The following is a 21,627-nucleotide window of genomic DNA, read 5'->3' as shown; positions in this document are numbered from 1 at the left end:
ATTTTTAGTTTTTTGAAAGACAATTTTATTTTGCACACAAGGATATACAAAAGATTTTACATTGTCACTACTGAATTTCTTGGGTAGTTATATACTCTTTTGACATTATAGCCAAATAATTGATACCACTAAATGCCTACAGACCATCTAGATACCATAAATTTCTATTTCCAGGACAGCTTTCTTTTAGTCTTCTTCTAGGACATTTTTTTTTTTCTCAAAGTAACATAAAACCAAGGAAGTTTGGGCATAACACAAAGAAAAATGCAAATTCCATTGAATTAAAAACACTTTTGTATAGAAGTGAGTATTCTATAACTTCTGAAAGTTTTTAATATACTTGTTAGGCTAGCACCTATATTATAGGTTAAGTTCAGAAACATTTTCATAGAGGTAATATCCATGATTTCAGTATACACGTGAATATTTTAATATAAAAAATCTGCTGAGTTCATTATTGTCATAATCACCGAGTCATTGGGTGTTTATTGCATCCGTGTATTTCTCTATGGAAAGTTTGGGCAATATGTACACCCTGCCTCAGTGAATTTATAATTGGATTATAATCCAGATTCCAGAATCCCATTTTCTTCCTTTAAAAGGCTGTAGAGCCATATTTCCCAATTTTATCTTTAGTGTTCAGTGCCTGGCCTTTGAAATTAAGTTAAAAAGTCACTGCAACAACCCTTAAAATAAGTTCACTTCTTTAATTTAAGGATGTCCTTGGCATATCTCTCAGTGAAGGAGCTTGTTCTGAGAGAACACTTTTTAAAGATGTTATTACCATCGTCTGACCTCCACCTCTGCCCCGCCACCAAGAGACTTTCTTTTTCAGGCAGCATCTGTACTGTAAGATGAAGTGGCTCTGGATGTTTTTGTCACAGACAGAAGGACTCTTAAATAGACAGTATATATATATTTTGTAGCTTGTTCCCTGATAACAAATAGCTAAAGCCTACTTTCCCCTGGTGGCAGATCGCTACTGGGAACCAGTCCGGGTTCATTTGTGGATTATAAACACATTGGTTAGGATCGATTCTCTTGTAGGAGATACTAGGTGATTATCTTCCAGTAGATCCAGTTCGACTGCAGTTAGAATTCAAACGAATAGGACCTCCGGGAGAGGAGCGGGGGAGAGAGAAAAAAAAAGAGAAGGGAAGGGAAAAGGGGAAAAGGGAAACTCAGCATTTGAAAGTAAAATGAAAACACTATTTTTAGCTTTCAAAATTGTTTCATAGATGTCTACCTATTTATTTGAGTTGTCTTTATGGTTAAATGAGGTGAGAAAACTATCCCAATCAGGTTTTAAATCACTAATCCTTGATGTAAAATACCAATGGTGTCTCAGTAACTACATTTAAACATAATAGAAATTGAATCATTCTACATGAGATCAGAATCCCTTTCAACAGGTTAATAATCTTGCTTATTAATAGAAATAATTAATCCAGACTAGAAGTCTGCCTTCTAGAAAGTATAAGTAGGATTTTCCAAGAATAAAACAATCATGTAAACCTATTTGAATGATCTGAGAGCCCCGTGTGCCCAATGAACATTTAGCATAGTGGGCATCATGTTTCTGTTATGTTTTCCTTTCTTTGAACTCAAGAGTAGTTTGCGAGAATGTTATTGGAACAACATCCTTCCATTCAGGTCGGCAGTATTCTTCGGAAGTCATGTTAGGATCTGCATGGCTTTTCTCAAATTGCAAGACAGCTGCCCTATTGTGAAGACTCATCCATATGTTTCAGTGGGTTAGGTGTTATGTTTACATAAGGCAATTAGCTTTTTAAGTTTAAAAACCCTTTCAAGATATTAGTTTGTCATTGTTTTAAGTGTAAAAGTGTTATGTTCCAAACATAATATACTATAGTTTACTTTAAAATGGAAATATTTTCAAATATAACTAGGTTGTTGAATTTTCATAGCATTATGCTTTTAATTTTGTAATAAAAAATTGAATATTTTTAATAATCTGGTGTATGTTTTTATCAAGGGAAAACTACTCTAAAAGAGAGAGGGCAGTTGGATGCCTAAAATTGAAAAGGTAAATTACTGCTTTATCATACGAGTGTCTTTGTATGTTGGAAGTGAAAAATATTTTTAATTTAAACGTGAATTTGGAGGTCTGAGCATGCTCACTGTACATCACTTTAAAATTATTAAAGTAGTTTGATTTAATAGAGTGAATCTCTCAGGCTGAGGAGTACTTTACTTTGCACTGCATAAGCTCAGATGTTAGAATCCGATCACTTCCCAGCTGAAGAGCTTATAAAAAATGCGAAGTACTCTAATAATTTTAAATTACTCTATATTGCACATTTTCAGGTCTCTGATCACCTCCAAATTCAAGTGCTTATAAAACTGCTCCCATAATTTTAAATTGCTATGTGCACCGTGATTTAAAATTGTGAGAGAGTGCTTCAAAGTTTTTTAATAAGTGCTTTAATTTAGAAGCGAGTTGAGCAATACTCCAGTATAACTTCAAGAAATTATTAAACTGATGTAAAAATTTATCCTCTGGAAAGAAAATTACACTAGGTATAAAAGGGTGAGGCTCCAAAGGAATATATATGAAGATGAAGGTAACGAATGCTCAGAAACAACCCGTAAATGAAATGAGGTAATAGAGTCTTATGGGGGGTTATTTTGTTAACTTTGCTCACTGCTTCCCAGAGGCTACAGTTCCTGAAAACTCTAACAGGTATTTCACTTAATTTAAGGTGAAAAATTGCATGTAGAGGACTTCACTTTAGATTCTTGGCATTTTCAAAGATGTCAGAAAATTTCTCTTGAAATTATGGGAAAATGGCATTGTTAGATGAAGGAGATATATCTTAGAAAAAAGAGAAAAAAGAAGAGGGGGGAGAGAGAGGGAAAGGGGAGAGTGGAAAGGAGGGGCTGGGTGGGCGAGAAAGAGTTTATTGTTGAAGGGGGCTCAGTCAGGTATCTTTTGGACATTCCTGACTAATTTCTCATTTTTCAATAGTAAACAGGAATGTTTTAAATTGTATTCGTGAATGATAAGAAATTACTTTCAGTAATAAGAGAATTCCTTTCATAAACCATTGGTTCTGTTACTGTAGAGAAGCACTTAGATTTTGTTTTCTATCTGTACACCATTATTATTACAATGCACCAGTTAATTTGACTTTAAACAGGCTACCACCCTAAACAAATCCGGCATTATTCTACATATTGGGGGGATAAAATATCTTGTGTTGTGCCAGCTGCCAACAACCTGTTTTCCATGTCTCCTCCAGCTTATTTTTGGTGCTGTTCAGGTCACTGTGACAGAATGCTTCGACGGAGTCACTTGATTTGTCTGACTGCACTACCCAGTGTATCTGAACTACCCAACTGCTTGACAGGGACACAGTCCTCTCATATATTTAACTGGAATGTTACAGAGTCTTTGATTAATAACAGTAAATAGAAATACATAAAAGATAAGGATTTTTTTTTTTTTTTTTGTCAAGTGGTTGAAGGTTTGGGATTTAGAACATATTGTGATTCCTTGTACTCGCAACCTTACTTCTAAGGAAAAGACATTTACATTTGATTAAATTGAAGATGAAATAGAGGAAAATTAACTGCGTTTCAGCAGTTCATGTTTCAATGTGGGAAATCATGTACATCACTAGATTCTAAGGTATAATAAATGGACGAATGTTAGTTATTATTATACACATTGCTACAAATAGTACTGTGCCCGAAAACGTTAGAAATAGTTCTTCTCATCTCCATTTTGGCTTATATGAATATTCTTTGAAAATAACAGTATCTTCCTATATTTTCTAACTACAGAAGATTAATCTCTGTAACTATAGGGAAGTAAGACTTTCTGAAATGTAGTACCATATACATATACAAAGTAAAGAACAGAAAAGATGTAAGTAAAATCTTAAAAAGAGAGGTACTTTACTTAGGACAATTTATCATTCGTCTAGTATCACCATTTTCTGCCATTGCTAAAACAAATTGCATCTGCGTCCCCAGCAGAACACCTACTAGTGGCCTGGAAGTATGGGGCTACTCTGACCATGAAGCCTCATGGAAAGATAGGAGTTGTCTGGTTTCATGAAAATCAGTGGTTTGCCTCACTACCAGAGTCTGGTTATAATTTCAGGGTAGAATTAGCTCATTGTTTTCTGCCTCACAGGATGCATTTCTATGTCTCACGTCTCCACAGGCACTCATCTAAAAAAACTCTCCCCAATGATTTTGTTCTTACTGGGGATATGGATACAGTGGGGAGGGAAGGACAGAAGGAGTTTCTTCCTCTGAGTCAATTCTGGACAGTAAATAAGATGTGTTTTTCTTACAGTTGTCAATGAAATACCATCCTTTTAACTGCCCAGCTTATTAGTCATATACATTGCCTTAAGATATTGCCCGCCAAAATCAATACCCTCATTTCCTTTCCATCTGCCTAGACCAAGATAATTAGGCTCTTTACTTTGTTTTGTATGTAATGAAGGAGGCAAGTAGTGCTAGTAGGGAAAAAAGGCTCTCTCCCTGTGGTAAATGTATTGACATTTACAGACACCGACAGAGCACAACATGGAGAGAGTAATGAGAAATTTGACTGCTTTGCCCGCTTTCTCCGCTTCCTGCTTTAGAGCTGCTGCATCCTACAGTGAATTACTAGCTACAAAGAGAAGGGACTGCTTAGGGACTGACAATTGAGAGCATTTACAATTAGCTGAATTGATTAACCTTTACAAATGCTGTTACTTTATGAGGTGTTTTTCTCAGTCCTGGTCGAACAGTATGCCTTATTGATTCAACACACTCCTTTACGGAAGCCCTGATTTGTCTATGACTCCAGCAGTCATAAATGCCTGCCTCGCTCGTTGCTTCTGCGTGTTTTGGGGAAAACTTGACACAGAAGACTGATTGGCATTATGTAACTGGGCCCATGTCTCCCTCTTGGAAGAGTGTGCATCCAGCAGAAGTCAGAGAGCAGACTGGCCTCTTTGAATCCCCATCTCCAGGGAGACACAGAGGATACCAGCCCCTGTGCCAGTCTCCAAGTGCCGCTCAGTTCACAGTCTCACTCCAAATAAGTGGCCTGTGACAGGAAAAGGGCTACAGATAGCCCTCTGAAGTTTCCAACTCCTTTGTATTTACTGGTTTTTATTTAGGTTTCCTGAAATAACTTGAATTATGTTTGTATATATGTAAGGGAAGGGGATGGTGAGGATTGTCAAAAAAAAAAAAAAGATTTGTTTTTAGCTTAATTGTTTTAAAGATTATAGATTGACATTGAGTGCCACTTTGGCTAGCGGTACTGAAATCGATGACAGAGGCATTTTCTTTTAATCAGTTTCATTCAAAGAAGCTCTGTGCTCAGAAATAATAAATTTCACCTAGAAATGGCTGCCTTACATCCCTCATGCCCTATAAAACTATATGAATACAAAGTAAATACTATTTGGTTTTCCTTCTCGTCTTTCCCCTCTCTGCACGTTTTCCTTTTATCTTTCCTTTATTCTTCATTTCAAGAGGTAAAGTTTTGTGATCTTAAAGATAAAAGGTCTGACAGCTTGAAATACTACAGGGTAAATCCATCAGCTGTTCCACCAGTGTTCCTACAACACATCCTGCACCCAAGACCAGTTACATGATTTGTGGGGTCCAGTGCAAAATGAGGATGCAGGGCCCCGTGTTTATAAATTATTAAATATATCTAAACAGTGATAGCAAAGCATTAAACCAAACTCAGCTCTTCTGAGCATGAGGCCTTGTGTGACTGCAGAGTCGCTGCCCAGGAAGCGGGCCCTTCCTTTACCTTGAACATTGTGAAAAGATTGAGGGAGATATGGGCCTGAGACAGTGGTATTTGCTTTCTTTCCCAAATAGAATTTAAACTTCCCTAATGTGATCCTGGTTTATTCTGGATCATACTGAATTGCACATGTTTGTCTACCATTTGAACTGCGGCTTAGTTGGATCTGAACTGAAAGCACCACCTTTACGCACATCCTCTTCATAGAAAGGGAATCCAAACCAGACCCCTGTGACTTGAAATACTTTTTTCCATGTCAGAATTTTGAGACTGGCGTTTGTTTGTCACTTTGTGCATCCAGTAACTACTGAAGAAAGTTTGATTTGCTTTTTGCGATTAAACTATTTGGCTTGATGCACATACATGCATAGATGTGCATTTTTTCTAATATAATAGATGTACATATTCAAATGTACAGGGTTTTTTCATACATATCTATGCATAACAGAATTGAGTTAATGGCATTCCAAGACACAGATGAACAATGATGGAAGACAGCCATTTTTTTAAATGAAGAATTGATGCATTTTTAAAGAAAAAAAAAATCAAGAGCTGTTCTAACAAAGTCTGCAGCATTCACAGCATGACAAACAAATTAGAAAACAGCAGATGCAGCACAAATTAAGATGTATTTAGCACAGCAGCCCATCAGATGTGCGAATGTCTTTTGTAACTCAGCTTTGCAAGGTTGATGTATTGCACTTTAGACAGCTGATAATGAACCCTCCTAGCAATTAGAAGTGGAAATACTGAGTCAAGATTGTGCTGTTCCCAATGGGCCAAAAAAGGAAAAAAACCCAAACAAACCAAAAAAAAAACCAAAAAACAAAAAAACAAGTGAAACTTACTTCTTTATGTGCTTGAGAAACAATGTTTCAATTTATACACTGTTGTGTTTGAATTTCTCTTGCATTTTAAAAATTCCTACTTCATTTTAATTACCATCCGATTCTAAAGTGTCATTAAATAAGTATGAATTCTGTTGCTGCTACATACATTTTATGGCCAATACGGTCTTTCCTTTATGGGATGCATTATTTAGTAATCTTACATTAAGACAATAACTTCAATCATTGTGCCTTCAAATGGCAATAAGCATGGTAATGGCTTCTCTGAGCTGCTTCCTGACTCTATCACTGTGTTTTCTCTTTAATATTAGAACATTGTTTTTATTTCTATGCAGAGAATGTGTTTTCTTCGAATTTCTGTTTTCTGAGAGTGGAAGCACCTTTGCAGTAGGGGACAAAGCATCGAAGTCCATTTAATAGGCTAAACTCTATCCTAATCCAGTGCCAAAGCTAAAAAGGCACTGCTAATATTTGTTCTCCCATCAATATTTGATTTAAGCAAGCATATTATTTCCTTCTAGGAGGAAGTGGTGCCTGGTAGTAGTCACTCTGTTGAGTTAGCAACAATCCAGTATTTTGTCAAGTATGGGTTTTGGCAAACTTAGAGAAGTTGAAAGGACTCATAGGAGAATATGCCAAACAACATAAAGGTGGAAACACAATAACGAATAAGAAAAGGAAAACTAATTGGTGTATTCTGCCTAGGAAAGAGATATCTGATCCATGATTTAAAATGTGATCCTTCATATGTGAAAAACCTTAGGTGAGTCTGATGCGCAGGTTCTTAAAGAAGTCAGCATCATAGACACCTTTTCCTCTTGAGTTTATTTCCTGCTATTGTGTTATTGCAATTTCTATTCTTAATTTCAGATCCCCAAAGAGCAACCTCCCAGGGTCAATTTTAAGTGAAGTTTAGAAGAGCACAAGACAAATACAAATACAAGCTCATGTGCTGACTGGTCATATTGTGAACACAAAGGACAAAATTTACTTCACAAGGTGGCAGCCTTTCTGGGCTTCCCAGAGAGGGGTCCAAAGAGCATTGTTCTGGGTTCCCATCCTATTTAAAGAGAAATTTTCACATTGTCTGGAGCACTTGATGTCCTGCAGATGGAGGAGGAGGGTGTCCTCAAATTCCTTGCAGTAAGAATCCACGTGGGTGACACAATCTTGACTTCCAAACTGAACGATTCATCTGCAAAAGTAAAAGTGATGGTGTCTACATCATAAGTCTGAAGAGGACCTGAGAGAAGCTTCTGCTGGTGGCTCTTGCCATTGTTGCCCTTGAAAACCTAGCTGACAGAGGCTGCATTCCCACGTTACTGATCCCAGGGCTGACTGCCAGCCTCTCGTGGCGGTAACCTATGTTAATCTCCCTGCCATCACTCTGTAACATAGACTCTCCTCCATCCTATATGGACATAGCCATCTGGTGCAACAATGAGGGAGCTCAGCTCACGCTGACTGCTGGAGTTCTGCGCATACGTGGGGTCATCTGCGAGCATCCGCAAGAGGTCACACCTGATCTCTGCTTCCACAGAGATCCTGAGATCAGAAAGGACGTGCAGGCCACTGCAGAAAAAGCTTTGGCCTGGGAGGAGCCTCAGGTGAATGGATTGCTCCAGCTCCTGAATTTACGGCTGCCCAACCCGAGGTTGCAGTCGGGTCTGAAGGCTTGCCAGTGCAGTCGGGGCCTTTAGGCAGTGCCCTACTGAAGACGCTCGCTCAGCTCGCCATTGAGGACTGGACGGCAGCTCCCATGACTCAGGCCTCTGAACAGGTAGGAATGGCCGCTGAGAGGTCTTACGTTGTTCTTGTACATGCTCTTAAACAGAAAATGAAGGAGGTTAGAAATCACGTGGCCAAGAGGAGAGGTCATGAACTAGCAGGGCGTAGACGGGAATAGGCCTACAGATGTTTTATTTATTTATTTTTCAGTGTTAAAAAAATGCATCAATTTTAAAAGTCAGAATATTTTCATGCAAAGATTTGGATTTCAGGTTTTCTTTTTCTTTCTTTCTTGCTTTTTTTTGATAAATCAGCTGGCATGGGCCTGCATGCCTACATGATCATAATTAGTTTCAGGTGGACTGGCACTCTCCAAGTTTCACAGTTCTCCCATCCTCCATTGCCTCTTCCTCTGAGACCCTATGTTAAGCTCCTATTTATTCTGCTTGCACTGTTGGTTTTCTGAGACCGGAGAAAGTTTTCTTACTCAAAGGATTTCCTTATTTATGTTACCTGTCCAGCCTTTGTAGGCATTTACGGTTATGGCCCCAACCGTTCTTAGTATCCTCATTTATGAAATCAGAGGGATGAATTAGGAGATATATTTTTCACATCTAACGTCCTATGATTCTATTTTCTATTTCTATTCGTATAAGCAGACATAAGGGGAAAATGGATTAAATAGCATTGGGAGAGATTTAGAGTGGTCATGAGAAAGATCTGCTAGAAGATAATGTGAAAGAAACATTGTGGCCTTTTTTTCTGATGGACGTTTTGAACTCTCTTTATCCTTAATATAAAGAATGATAATCCCTTACATCTGTACAATGCTTTAGTACTTTTAAAAGTGCTGTCATATAAAAGAACTTCTTTGAGCTCATTTTATGAGGCTCTTTTTTTAGAAAGGACATGGATGATAGGCAATAGATAATCCCATCTTGGATGAACTCCACTGTGAGTGTGGGGGGTAAATTAAGGGCCTTATCGTACTTTCTTCTGGCTGTATAATTCCATTTTTCATCAAAGCTGTGACCTTTTCTAAAAGTGTAGTAAATACTCTGCAAAGGAATGAAGCTTTTAGAGTGTGCTGGTGCCTTACGATGATGGTTTAACCTAGGTCTCCTTATTATACTGATTTATGAGCCAGGTGGTATTGGGAATCACCAAGCTTATTACAACTATTTTTATTTCAGTATCGTAAATCTAAAACACACCATGGTGTTTAGAAATAGTTGGAAAGAATTTGGTAATTTCTGTTGAGTGGGGCCTCTGATAAGCACCATCATGCCTATAGAAGTCATTTGGCGGACTTCTCTTTTCTTCATTCCCACCTTAGTTTGAATTTATAGGGAGATTGCTGTTGGATAAGTAGGGAAACCTGAGAAGTATGGTGCCTGTGAAGGAGCACTGGCCTCAGATTTCGGAAGCCTGGGTTCTGGGCTTTCTCTTACCCTTTGTTGACTTCGGCTTGTCTATTAGAGGAGGATTACTTTAGCTTCCCTTGTGAGCTGGACACACGGACCCTTGAACAAACAGTTCAAATTGCTTCTATTCCTTCCCTCCCATGACCAAGGTAACTGCTCATTCTCAAAACTGTTGAAGACAATGTTTTACATCTTCCCTGAGGGAGAGTGTTTGATCACGATTGCTAAGACCCTTTCAGAGACAATATTCAATAATATTGGAGCTTCCAGAAAGTTGCTTATATCAGATGGTGGCGGTACAGTTAGATCAAAGGATAATCTGGAACAGAGCTATGAAGTAGTGTATTTTCTGGCTCCGTTTTCTTCTTCAGTTGTCCTCATATATCTAATTGTCCAAAGTTCTTTGATCACCCAAATCTCACAACTATGTCTCCTTGAACAAGTCTTCACCAGATCCTAACCCATTTGCTTTCCCACCAAAATTGGGGTGTCCCAGTTTAGTAAGGCACTGCTCCCTAAACTGATAAAGTAGCTTACAAATAGGTGTTAATGGCAAACAATGATTTACTATGATTCCTCTCTGTTCGTCTGCATTCTAATCAGGAACGTCCACAACAACAATATACAAACAGATTATCATTAATGATAGAATTACAAATACCGGATGATTGATAGGGATAAGTATTTGGGAGCAGGGTCATCAGTCTTTCCAACAATCAGCATAAGGCTGATGAAGAGGGTAAAACTGTATGATAGTCCAGAACACTGTTGTATTGACATTCAAAAATGATCTTCTTAGGCTTCATATGAGCAGTGTTCTGGAGTGGGACATTTTAGTAAGAAAACTCTAGATTTCTTTTTTTTGGTGGCACGTGCATAATACCAACATTAGAAAATTTTATTAATAAAAGTTTTATAACCCATCTCCAGGAGGAATCCTGTAGAGAAATGTAGGTTAAAGGAGATACAATTATAATTGTATTCCTGTATTCTCCCTAGTCTCACTTCTGCATCCTACCGTTGTGCCTAGGAAAAAATAAATAAAAATAAAAGTTTTGAACTTTTCTTGGAAATTCTTTGCTTGATTGTGGGGGATGAAGGAGAAGGTAGTCAATGTAGGATTGACTTTATAATGATAAACTGTCGCATACTGAGCCCCATGGCATTGTAAGTTAGGAGGAAAGAAACCCAAAGATGACAGGATGGTCACTATTACTGAACACCGGAAAAGAAAGTGCAGCCTGTGGCGTGCTCTAGGAGTACATTTTTAGAGTTAATTTCTTTACAATAGCAAAATTTACCCTGTTGAAAGCTAGATATATTCTGAACCTCATTTAATATTCAGACTATAGCATTTGACCTTCATTTTCATGCTGTGTAATATTGGTAGTTATCATTTGATATGATAGTTTTAAAATTAGACAAGATTGTCAGCCGAAGGACTCTTACTGACTTTAATCAGAATGTGAAGAGGATTCTCTCTGGGTAAACCAGGTACGTTTTCAGGCCTCTAGAAAGAGAAAATCAATCTGATTGTTTTGTTGTTTTTCTGCTGTTGTTTTGCTTTAGTTTAGGTGTTTCCTACTTATGACCCTCATACCCTGACATGACTTCTTTGGCTTATTTGTTTACTAGTGTATAATGTCCAATAAAAGGAAACAAACTGCAGCTATATATTTTTTAAGACAAAAGATCCTCTGGACATGGAATCATTTCCACATAAAGGCCAAATATTGTTTCTTTGTTCAAATAGATTATTTTCTGTTTCATGCGCAGTTCATTCTCTGCTTTTATCTTTCTGTTGAATATGTTCTCTATGACCTCTTAGCTTTCGAATGTATTTGTATGATTACAGAAGTGTAATGCCAAGTTGAATAGGCAAAGTTATAACCAAACAATGGCATTTATAGGGTACACTTGCCATTAACAGTGCTGTAGCATGTCTGCCTTCTTAGAAATGCTGTGTTAATTAAACTGGATTAATGCAGGTTAATTAAATGCTGGATTTAGAACTTCCGTCTTTTTGCATTATGGTAATTTTTAAAACAAATTATTATTTTCTTGCATGTTTGAGATGGATCTTTTATAATAATTTCTAACATTTGCATAAATTTTTAAAGTTTATAACATTTTTACATAAATTATTTTAGTCTTCACCACAGCCCTGTAAGTTGAATGTTATTATCCCCATTTACCAGATAATAACCTGAGGCTCAGGAATATTATGTGATTTTATTAACATTAAATGTCCAGTAATTGATGAATCTAGTACTTGAATGTGGTCTTGCATACTGGGAGACTAATTTCTTGTGGTTCTTTACAATATGAGTCTGTTAATGCTAGTTTTCTTATATTGAAACTTTGACTAAGAGATTCTTATATTTTTCTCTCTACTGCATGAAAAGAACCCAGAAATGTTGAGTATTTTTTTCGCTCACCTTCTCTTCCCAAATTGCCCTTTTTTTACTTTATAAGAGACATATGATCCTCATCCACGGCACTCTGTTGCCATGAGGTGAAAAGCCTTCCTCCAACTCCTAAAAAACACTTCTTAAATGCATTCTTTTGAGAAAAATGTTCATAACAGCAAAACAAACAGGCATTTTTAATGGACTATTGAAGGGGGCGGGACCTTATTTCATCCATACAATAAATTCAAATCAGAAATATTTCTGACTGCACATCCTCCGAGGGAACATGTAGAAAAGACCCGAGAATTGTTTTTCACGTTGGAATGCAAAACCTGACATAGCTATGTTGTGACTTTCATTCCCCCTTGATTGAGAGGGCTATTGAGGGCCTTAAGTCCCCATATGTCAGAGGTCGCCAAGCACAGGGTTGAACAGGCTCCCACGGCACTGAATGAAGCTCTTAGATAATGTCAGAGACACAGTGCTTCACGGAGGAAGTTGTCTGTGTTCAGGGAACTGTCTAGTGTCGCTGCAGGTAAACTCAGAGGGAGGCATAAGTGATATATAGTTGCGTGTGTGTCTGTGTGTGTGTGTGTGTGTGTTATTCAGATTTGAGTGCGGTTTTGACACATGTACTAAGATGACATGGAATAGGGACTAGATCCAGAAATGCCAAGATTCTGGCCAGTTTACCCTAATCTTAGAGTTTCTTGAAAGAGTTATGAAGAAGGGTGGTAAACAAGGAATATAGTATTTCTTGATTATCAGATAGTAGACTGTTATCTCAATTCAGAGCTCTCTGGAAAATTGGGCTGGAGCTCGTGATTTTACCTTAAGTCTTAAGTAGGGCCTCTTCTAACCTTATCCCAAAATCCTACTACTTTTTAGTTATAGGGCTTGAAAGGATGATTAGGGATGATTGAAGATATCTATATATACACACACACACCGATTTATTACAAGGAATAGGTTTACATGATTGTGGGGCTGGCGGAGCAAATCTGAAATACATCAGGCAGGCTGGAGCTGCTGTCCACATGCAAAATTTCTTTTACTTTAGAGAAGCCTCAACACTACTCTTAAGGGCTCTCAACTGATTGAATTAGGCCTACCCAGATAATCTAGGATAATATCCCTTACTTAAAGTCAGCTGGTTACACGCTTTAATCAAAATACCTTCACAGTAACACCTAGCTTAGTGTTTGAATAGCAGGGAACTATAGTTTAACCAAGTCGATACAAAATTTATCATCACAGAGGACAAGAAAGAGAGACTGTCTGGGGCTCTCCTAGGTGAGGCAGGACCCGGCTCTTATTTTTTCTTATGTTCTGTGAAGAAAGTGCTAAAGGCATATACCTACTCTTGACTTTTACTTGTACTCTAAGACTAGCCATTTGTAATTGTAGTTCTATTGATGACAGTTAGACTGGTATCACCTCCTTTATGGAAGAACTAAGCGTGCTTAGGAGGTTAGAAGAGTTTTCCTTTCTGTCTTTCCCAAGAGAGTGTGTGTGTGAGTGTTTTAAGGAATTATACACATATTTCTTTTAAGCAATTAGGCTGAAAAGCCAAACCTATTGGAAACTAGAGAGATGGCTTATCCCTCTTCTTCCCAGAGGACAAATAGGAAATCAGAAGATCCTTCACTTCTTATATTTAATCGCTTCTCGGGTTATACAACTCCTACACATTTGTCTGGGATCAGTGATGTGTTCGGCTGTTCTGGCTTACGAGGAATGCCTGTTTGCTGTTATACAATAAACTCTCGAAAATGGATCTTTACGGCATATTACGGCATCTATTAAGTTAATTGCACAGTTATATTGTATTTTGATCAAATAGTCCCTTTTTGTTCCATCTTGCTTTACACCTACCCAATTGTCTCACCTAGCACATTTGAATAGGTTATCCAATGAGCAATCTTTAATTTTATATTCCTCACTCATTATCAGCAGTTCAAAAAGGCCCCAAATCTGAACAAGACGAATACAGAATTTTAAATTATTTTTTTCATAAATTATTAAAGCACACAAATGGAATCACTCATCATGTAGAAATGAGATGTTTAGTAAAGTTCAAGTCTGAAAATCTTCTTTATTCGGTTTTCTCTTCTGTGCAGTTCCAAACAGAAGACACTTACTGATGTGCTTAATTCATGACTGAATTCCTTCTTATCTGGTAAAATCCTACATTAAATCATTGCTCCCAATGACAGGAACTAAAAACATACTAGACAGAGAGACAGATTGAAAAGGAAAAGCCCACAAACTAATAGTATACATAATAACTATTCAAACTACTAAGTTTTCTACCTCTTTATGAACTCAGATCTCATTTGGAAATGATAGCTTGCATAATAATTTGTCTTTTAACTGGGTACAAATTCTTTCCCCAAATAAAATTTCACATGTTTTTATGGCTATGTAACTGTTTAACAATGGCAGGAAGTTTTGAAGGCTAACTTTAATACATGTTTTAAATATCTTTGGTGGCTGTAGGGTTGGGACTGGAAATAATACATAAGAGAAATGTACGCCAAAACATTTGGGAGCCCATATCTGCCCTGATAATGATATGATATTATGTCATTAACTGGAGGGTACTCTTGGTTGAAATCTGTGTACTTAGGGCCCATAAATACCCCAGAAAAAAAGAATATACTTTTCAACTCAATATGTTATGTAAAGTCTTAGGGAAATGAAGAGGAGAGTTTTCAAATTGGAAAAGTAATCCACTATGTCATATTAGTTTTACAAGGGAAATAAATGAACTGAGTGTGAGTAAGCAAGAGAAATCTTGGAGCCTCTATGTGATCTTCAGTTTTATGGAAGTTCCTAAGACAAAAATTTCAACTATTTTTCTCCTGGGTGCTTGTTGATAAATAAAATGTTTATTAAAATGCTTATTCATTGATTAATAATCAGCATTAAACACTTAGAAATATGTTGTAGTGAACATCTTAAACGATGATTTAATCAGAGCTCTCATTGATAAAAATATCACTTACTCTCACATTTATTCGAGATAGTTTGTATAGTAGTAGACAAGCTGTCCCAGATAGTAGGTAGAGTGAAAATTTCATTATGCAAGTATTTAATGTTTTCATTTAGTGTGTGTGTGTGTATTTTTTTTTTTTTAATCACCAGTAGTTTGCCCTGTAGTGAACTTGTGTTCATCTCCATTCACTGTGGCTTATATTTGTTTGTCCAACTGTATTTTGCTCTTTCATTTCCAAAGCCTTTCTCATTCTTCATTGTTCTCAGCCCATATTTATTGTCATATGATTTTTTATAGTATATTTGGTCATTTCTTTAATGTTCGATTAGCATTTCTCCTGTTTCTCTGAGTTCTTATACATTACGATACCGTTTACTAAAAAATGTGTCAATCTCTGATCATGTAAATAAATGCTCAGATGTGCTTAGTTTTTCTTGCTTAAGGTGATCTTTCAGAATCCTGTAGAATATGTTACATCATTTGCAGAATGAGTTACATCATTTGCTCAGATTAGGTGTTACAGTTGACACATAATGTGAAAATTATAATAAAAATTATTTCCAAAAATTCTCTTCGATCAGCCATAAAATGCAGGGTACTTGGTGTTTGGGATAGATTATTGTTAGTTTAGTTTAACCACTGGCTTAATTAGCTTAAATGTTATATACTATGTATGCATGTGTGTTATATGCATGTATTTAATATATATACATGTATAATTTTTATACATATTAAATATATATAATTATATATATACATACATACATACATATATATATATGTATATTTTATATACATATATATATATAAAATACTCGGTACATATACACATTCCAAAGGAGCTCACTTTCTGGGAGATACTCAAGAACTGAGGCTAGCTGATGAAACAGCAGTCATGTTGCCTATCTAAAGTTCACTTCCAGGCATTTGTCGATGAGTCAAATTGTTGGGAATCGAATGTATTCTTTAATTGCTTTTTCTTTGCGTGTGTCTCATTAATTGTATTTCTGTCCTTCTCTTGGATGCATAAAAAATGCACATATAATGTTTACATAGAGTGATTTACTGAAACAAATTTATCAATTATTTTATGGCTTGATAGCAAGGTTTTAGGTTGGAGATTATAGAAATTTCATGCTCATGTTTAGATAGCTGGAGTAAATAAAACTCAGACACATTCTCAGTCATCTCTGTCAACATTTATACGTGAGTAAGTGTACTTTTCATGTAATTTCAGGGCACTGACATTCAGTATTTGATGCAATCATACAGAAATCACATCCAAATGAACGTTGGAAAAACATATTTTTATTTTTTGGAAGAGCGTGAAATTGATGTTATTTCTTCTTAAATATTTTGTACAATTTGCCAGTGAAACAATCAGTTCCTGAAAATATCCTTTTTGGAAGATTTTAAACTGTGAATTTAGCTTTTCTAATATTATAGGACAACTTAGGCCATCTAGTTCATCATGGTTGAATTTTAATAGTTTGTGACTTTTGGAGAATTAGACCATTATCTAAGGTGTCAGATTTATGTATATAGTGTTATTCATAGTATTCTCTTATTATTCTTTTAATGTCTTTGAGGTCTGCAATAATATTTTCTCTTTCATTCCTGATATTAATTTGTGTTTTCTCTCTCTTTGTCTTGCTAGAGGTTTTTTGATTTTATCGATGATTTCAAAGAACCAGTTTTTTTGGTTTCATTGATTTTCATTATTTTTTGTTTTCAAATTCATTGATTGCTGCTCTTATTTTTATGATTTCCTACCTTTTGCTTGATTTGGGTTTATTTTGGTTTTGTTTTTCTAGCTTTTTAAGGTAGAAACCTAGATTATTATTTGAGATCTTTTTTTCTATTCTGTTAGGATTAAATGCTCTAAATTTCATATATGCACTGCTTTAACTGTATCTCATAAATTTCATATTTTCATTTTCCTGTAGTTCAGAATATTTTCTTGTTTGCTTTTGACCGTTGTTTAAAAGCATATTGTTTAATTTCTAAACGTTTGCTTATTTTCCTGTTGTTTTCTGTTACTGATTTTTAGTTTAATTCTATTACAGTCAGAGAACATACTTCTTCTAAACTGACAAGATTTGTTTCATAACCCAGGACAACAAACCAAAGGTTTGTTTCATGATTTATCTCGATGAATGTTCAACGCGCACTTGAAAAGAAAATGTATTGTGCTCTGGTTGGGTGTAATGTTTATAAATGTCAATTAGATATAGATGGTAGATGGTATTGTCTCGGATCTTCTATGTACTGTTTACTAGTTATACTTATTACTGAGAAAGGAGTTTTGAGCCTTCCAAACATGATTGTGGATTGAGCTATTTTTCTTTTAGGTCTGTCAGATTTTGCTTCATGTATTTTGAAATGCTGTTGTTAAATGCATAAATGTTCTTTATTGAGAAAGAGGATTTACATTACATGAACAAGACTATTCGAAAAAAATAAAAACAAAGGATTTATATTTTATCGTAAGAGTATATCACATAAGATTTACTAGAGGTGAAAAGCTTGCAGTTTTTGGAAATACAGTTATAGAAATAACAAAATTGTAATGTGAGAAACAATACATATCTAAGCAATACCTGATCTCTTTTCAATATGTCATAATAAGGATTCATAGAATATCTTTTAAGAGTTACAAAAAACAGGCTTAACCATCTTTGCCACCTGGAGAAGATAATTACAGTTAAAAATGATTTTTTTGCAAACTAGATTGCAAATGAGAATGTCATAAACTCAGCTCGAAATAGCTTGCTTTGCAAGACTATTAAAATTAGAAAAGAAAAAAATGCCTTTTCCCATTTTAAAAAGTGAATATTCTGGGTGAACTCTGGTTCTACATGTAAGGAGCTTAGAGGTCACCACTCCACCCAAATAACATGAAAAGCTGAACAGACTGAAAAATCAACAATTCTTCTTGGATCTGTAAGAGAGGAGAGGAAGGGCAAACAGCTGCCACTAAGAATGGAGAGACAGATAAGTGAATACATGATGACATGGCTTATAGGAACAGAGATATGTGAGTGGAAACCAGTGCCAGGATAGGAAAAACTGAAAAACTGACCTGTAATTGGGGAATTGCTGGGGACTCAATGTGGACAACTCTGAGAGTTAATAACTCCAGGGGATCCCAGCCATGGGGGCCCACATAATATTGTGATTTATCAGGATTTCAACAAGTATTACACACTAATATTGGAAGGAAATCTCCTCATGTTTTTGGCAGGAGGAGGGGAAGAGGGACTATTTTGAAATACTCCAGAGCAGTCTGTTCTTAACAAACCCTGCTCTCAGGAGAAACTAGTTAACCATAGCCTAACCTACTGGGTTATTCAGATCCTAAATGACTTGAGGGAAGAAGAATACCCAACTCCAGCCCACTGTATCCTGTCCTACTTAAGCGGGGAAATAAAAAACCTGAGACACACTTGTGAAGTTCATAGTCCAGGCTCACTAAAAGACTAAGACCTAATCATAAGACTATAAAACATTCCCCTCTTTCTATAATTGACTATCACATTACTAAATTCCTATTTACAGCATTTTCTTTTACCCAGTACATTATTCTGATTATCAAGAAAAAATTACAAGCAAATCAAAAGGCAAAAAACACAGTTTGAAGAGACAGAAAGCATCAGAACCTGACATGGCAGGAGTATTGGAATTATCATACCGGGAATCTAAAACTTTACTGTATTAAGAGTTCTAATGGATAAAATAGATAGCACGCAAGAACAGATGGGCAATGTAAACAGAGAGATGGAAATCCTAAGAAAGAACCAAAGAGAAGTTAACCAAAGAACCAAAGTTATTGAGATCAGATCCAGGAAAGTCAGAGAACAACAAGCAGGATTAATGCCTCCCAGAAACGACACCTGGGCATATTATTTTCAAACTACAGAAAATCAAAGATAAAGAAAAATCCTGAAAGAAGATGGGACAAAAAACCTTACCTATAGAGGAACAAAGATAAATCTGACTTCTCAGAAACCATTTAAGCAGGAAAAGAGTAGAGTGAATATTTAAAGTATTGAAAGAAAAAAACACCAACCTAAGATTCTGTACCTTGCAAAACTATTCTTCAGAAGTGAAGGAGAAATAGACTTTAACAGACAAACAACAATTGAGGGATTTGTTGTCAATATACCTACCTTGCAAGATCTGTGGAAAGAAGTTCTTTAGAGAGAAGGAACATACTATCGGTCAGAAGCTTGGATCTACATAAGCTAAGGAAGAGCATCAAAGAAGGTATAAGTGAGGATGAAATAAAAACATTTTTCTTGTTCTTTAATTGATCTAATAGATAACAGTTTGTTCAGAATAATAATACCAACAATGTATTTGATTATGCATGCCTATATATCATATAATTATGCTTATGTATACTTATATATAAATAAAAGGAATGATAGCAGTAATATAAAGGATGGGAAGAATTAGGACTGTTATTATTTTAAGGTACTTATACTACCCACGAAGGGGTATAGTGTTATTTGGAATGGATGTGGGTTAACTATAAATATATATTGCAAATTCTAGGGCAACTACTAAAATAAAAGATATATATATAATTGCTATGCTAAGAAAGAAGAGAAAATAGAATTACATAAAATACTCAGTTAAAAAAACCCACTAAATTCAGAAAATAAGTGGCAGACAAAAAATAGGAACAAGGACAACAAATTAAAAACAATAATGAATATAGTAGGTATCAGTCCAGCTATATTAATCAGAATGTCAGTGGTCTAAATGCAGCAATTAAAAGGCAGAATGATCAAAAGCAAGAAACAACTATATGTTTCTACAAGAAACCCACTTTAAATATAAATATATATAGAGAGATTAAAAGTAAATAGATGGAAAAATATGTCATGCTAATACTAATCAAAAGAACGCAGGAGTAGCTATATTAATTTCAGACGGAGCTGACTTCAAAGCAAGGAGAGTTATCAGGGATAAGGAAGGGCACAAAATGATAAAGGGGTAAATTCTCTAAGAAGACATAACAATCGTTAATGTGTATATGCCTAATAATACAGCATCAAACCACATAAGGTAAAAAACAAAAGATACAACGGCAAGGAGAAATAGATGTATTTACTATTACAGCGGGAGACTTCAACATCCCACTATCAGAAATGTCAGATCTAGCAGGCAGGAAATCAGTGAGGACATAGTGGAACTCAACAACACCATCAGTCAAGTGGATATAATAACAGCATACTACACTTTTTTCTCAAGCTCACATGGAACATTCACCAAGATAGATCACATGTTGAGCCATAAAACACACCTTAGCAAATTTAATACAATAAAAATCATACAGTATATGATTTCAGATCGCAATGGACTTGAACTAAAAATCACTGGAAAATAACTAAATACCAAAAATAACTGGAAAATTCCCAAATACATGGAGACTAAATAATACTTCTAAATAACACATGGGTCAAAGGAGAAATATCAAGAGAAATTTTAAAGTATTTCGAACTGAATGAATGTGAAAATACATCAAAATTTGTTGGGTACAGTGAAAGTAGTGTGTAAAGGGAAAATGGTTGCATTGAATGCATATATTAGAAAAGAAGAAAGTGTTCAAAATCAATAATCTAAGTTTCCATCTTAGGTAATTAGAAAAAGAAGAGTAAATTAAATCTAAAGTAAGCAGAAAAGGAATTAAAACAACAAATAATAGTTACAAGTAACTGAATATGGTTTGAATACCATACTAGCTCAAAAAAAATGACAAACATCACTTGCCTTTATCTTTACAAAATAAAATACATTTAAATATTTTTCATGTACTTGCAGGAAGATATATTATTAATTTAATGTTGATTACTTTGTTTCTGAAAGTTTTCATAGTATACATTAGTATCCTATTTCCATTGTACAAAATTAAGCAGCCTCAGTCTTTTCACAGAGAAAAGAGTTGAGTATGTTATTATTGTTGTTTTTGTTCTCATTAGCATATCCAGCATACATATCAACTTATATGTATACATATATTTATTTTAGAAAAATAAAAGTGGTCAAAAGCTGAATTGTAGGTTATTGTCTTATTCGGTGTAATTTCTGGGTTTTGGCTTGATCACCATCATTGAGTATACAGAAATGCAAAAACTTGGTTTGTGGATCACTCAGATCTAAACTGAATAGAAATAGCAAACTTCTGACCAATTCGTAAGCAATAAGTTGCCTTTCTTTATCATAAAACGTAGATTTTTAAAGCTCAAATTTATAACTACATTTTTGTTAGTTGGCTTTAATATGTTTGCTGAAGTCAGATCACTAAACTTCAGAATTATGTAACAATTTCAAAGTTTATAGGGAACTTAGTTTTCAGTGGATTAAGGTTGTTATTATTTGGACAAAGCCCACTTAACATTTGAAAACTGTAAATAGAGGA

At 35.5% G+C, this 21,627-nt stretch overlaps 1 long non-coding RNA gene across 1 annotated transcript in view; it reads left to right on the top strand.

The window, feature by feature from the left end:
• The window catches only part of LOC120590899 (uncharacterized), a 561,246-nt gene that overhangs the window by 92,225 nt on the left and 447,394 nt on the right, over positions 1–21,627 (top strand). Inside the window, exon 3 of the long non-coding RNA XR_005649803.1 lies at positions 7,510–8,419. This is a non-coding gene — a long non-coding RNA (uncharacterized LOC120590899). The remainder of the gene's footprint in view (positions 1–7,509; positions 8,420–21,627) is intronic.

The sequence above is a fragment of the Pteropus medius genome, unplaced genomic scaffold (genome assembly GCF_902729225.1).
Source record: "Pteropus medius unplaced genomic scaffold, Ma_sr-lr_union100, whole genome shotgun sequence".
In the NCBI taxonomy this organism is placed as follows: domain Eukaryota; kingdom Metazoa; phylum Chordata; class Mammalia; order Chiroptera; family Pteropodidae; genus Pteropus; species Pteropus medius.
The sequence above is the reverse complement of the archived record's forward strand: the minus strand, read 5'-3'. Positions and strand labels throughout refer to the sequence as shown.